This window comes from Camelina sativa, chromosome 19 (genome assembly GCF_000633955.1).
Source record: "Camelina sativa cultivar DH55 chromosome 19, Cs, whole genome shotgun sequence".
Classification (NCBI taxonomy): domain Eukaryota; kingdom Viridiplantae; phylum Streptophyta; class Magnoliopsida; order Brassicales; family Brassicaceae; genus Camelina; species Camelina sativa.
The window spans coordinates 13,889,227-13,892,721 of NC_025703.1; positions in this window are offsets into that span (position 1 = coordinate 13,889,227).

The window sequence follows — 3,495 nt, forward strand, 5'->3', positions numbered from 1 at the left end:
CTGTATTTTTTTTTTTTTTGGTAAGGGAACGGGAGACTAAGTCTCCCGCAATTTATTAAAGAGTACTAAAAAACCCAATTACACCCGAACAGATTGAAGGCGGGCAGATCCGTTGGCATCGTCATACAAAATAGAGTTAACAGCCTCAAAAGAGGAATCCAAACTATGAAAACCTAGAGGAAGAGAAAAAGCATAGTTGGCTAACCCGTCAACAAGACGATTACCTTCCCTATACACATGTGAAATGCGGACTATCCAGTCCCGTGAGAGAAAGCCATGACACATACGCACCAGGAACGACAGTGGATGCGAATCATGAATTCCTGTCCGTAAAAAACCTACCACAATCTCAGAGTCTACCTCAAGCTCAAGTCGCATGATCCGTCGCTCCCAAGCAATGCACAATCCATAGTAGACTCCCCAAAGTTCCGCCAATGGCGCTGAACATATGCCAACATTCAACGCAAAACCGCCCATCCAGTTTCCCATCTCGTCCCGCAACACCCCTCCTACCGTAGCAAAACCCGGATTCCCCTTTGAAGCCCCATCCGTATTCAGCTTCGTCCACCCTAACCCCGGTGGAGTCCATGCCACCATGCGGTCCACTCGACCAGCACTTGATCCTTGAGCTCCCACAAGCTTTGAGTGTGCTGATGTAATCTCCTGCGCATAATCTCTCAAGAACTATACACGGTCCCGACACTTCCCGTCACCACCAAAAACATTCATACATCGCCATTTCCACGCCCACCATACTGCTATCGCAAACAGAGTAGCCCACTGACTTCCGCCATCATCTCTTGTAACTCTTAGATTCCCATACAGCCACTCCAGGAGTGATTTCGCAAAAAAAGCGCGTACCTTCCGTCGAGGAACCAGTCGTTCCCAGACCCCAGCCATTGCTGGACAGTCCCGAAGGATATGCAGAAGCGAATCGTCCCCACTTTTACAAACCTGACATAGACTCGAATCACTCAGATGTCTCCTACTTCTCTCCATATTGGTCATGACACATTGTTGGGAAGCCAACCATAAGAAAACTCGCACACATTCAGGCGCAACCACCCGCCACACTCTATCAAAGAATCTCCCCATATTCTGCCTTGGCCTATCATCTCGTGTCAACAACATATATGCTGACTTAACTGTGAACACACCATCGTGACGCTCTCCCCATGATATCCTATTTGTTGCTCCTGTAAAGTTATCCAACACCACTGCCGCTAGCTGTAACTGAACAGTATACGGAACATATGGACCGATAAGTGCAAACTCCCAACCAGAGCCATCCCGCCAGAGATCTCTAACGCGTACATCCCAGGCTTCCCCGGACATATCAATGGTTCCCACATTCTCAAGTCTTGTGTGCCCAAGCCATTTATCCTTCCAATAACGGACCTCTCTCCCATCACCAACCACCCAAGACAGTTACTAACGAACATAAACCTAACCATATGCTACATGTATAAATAATCTAACCATAGATCAAAAAAATAAAATAAAAAACCAGCACATTAAGGTTTAATCTTCATTAACATTTCTTAGCTCCATATTCTTGGTTTATTTTTCAATATTTTGTTCCAATCTGATTTTTTTTTTCTGATTTGTGAGGAAGCCGCCGGATGATGAAATTAATATATATAATAATAACAATCCGAAAAAATGCGACCAAAAATTGTGCTTTTTCAATTGTACCTTTTGGATATTTTCTGAAAAGTCGTGATGGATCATTAAAACGGTTATTTATGAAAAGTTACAACTGTTCACTATAAAATTGTGTTGATTGGGACATTCGTATCTTTTGAAATCTATATATATTTGTTTGTTTGAACTGTTTTAATTTTTTTGTCATGACACAAAATCAACTAAAATTTCAATCTCAACAGTTTATACATTTTTCAAAATTATTTTTAATTTATACTAGCCCCAGTAAATTTCAAATTATTTTTTAATTTGAAGTCTTGCCACAGTTTATACATTTTTCATTCTTTTAAAAGTCAAGAAATTTCTCTAATTCTTGACTTAACAAAAGATTTTTGGAATGATGAATCTAATTTACATCTTTTAGTTAATTTTAAATATAAAAGTTTAAGGAATATACATAGAGTGTTTTTCCAAGATTTAGATGGATTACATAGTGAGTTTTTGGATTTGACTTTTCAATATATTTAACCCCAATCCGAATAAATGCCACCAAAAGTTGTGTTTTTTCAATCGTACCTTTTGGATAATTTTTTTAAAAAATCTGTAAAAAATTTAAATTGTATCTTTTAAAAAGAGTTGTGATTGTTCATTGTAACGGGTTTTTTTGTAAAATTGCAACTGTTCATTGTAGAGTTGTGTTTATTCGAATATTCGTATTTTTTGAAATCTATTTTTTTGAACTGTTTTCATTTTTTTGCCATGATACAAAATAATAGAAAATTTTAATATCAACAGTTTTTACAGCTTTCTAAATTATTCTCTAGCATTCATTCTTTTAAAAGTAAAAAAACTCTTCCAATTCTTGATTTAACAAAAGATTTTTGGAATGATAAATCTAATTTACAACTTTTAGTTAATTTTAAATATAAAAATTTAATGTCTATATATAATAGCAATCCGAATAAATGCCACCAAAAGTTGTGTTTTTTAACCGTACCTTTTGGATATATTTTTTTAAAATCTGTAGAAAAATTAAATTGTGTGTTTTACAAAAAACTGCGATTGTTCATTGTAACTGTTTTTTGTAAATTTGCAACTGTTCACTGTAAGTTGTGTTTATTCGAATATTCATATCTTTTGAAATCTAGATATATTTGTATTTTTGAACTGTTTTCATTTTTTTGCCATGACGCAAAATAATATAAAATTTCAATATCAACAGTTTTTACAGCTTTCTAAATTATTCTCTGGCATTCATTTTTTTAAAATAAAAATATTCCCCCAATTCTTGATTTAACAAAAGATTTTTGGAATAACGAATCTAATTTACAACTTTTAGTGAATTTTAAATATAAAAATTTCATGAAAATATCTTGATTTTTTTTTTCAAGAGTTAGATGACTTATATAGTGAGTTTTTGAATTTGACTTCTCAATATGATAAGAAAGATGTCTTTTATTTAAAAACAGTTTATATGGGTTATTGAGTGAAATCAAGTGCAAACACAATATTTGCGATTTTTCGTAGCACCTTTTCATAACTTTAAAAAAATATATATATCAAACAGTTGTATCTGTTCATTGTAAAGTTGTGTCTTTTCACTATATTTTATTTATATCTTTTCATCACAACTTTTCGGTCTAATAGGTGTGTCTACTTAAATAGTCATGTCTTTTGAAGTCTCTTTATATTTGTCTCTTCATCAGTAACTAACAAGTTCGTTGAAACAAATTTTTTATTTTATGTTGAAACTAAATAATTAAATATTAATATCTAATATTCAACGTGATTCTATAATCTAACTAAAATTTTAGAAATGATTATAGCGATAGAGAAATTTAATACAACTTA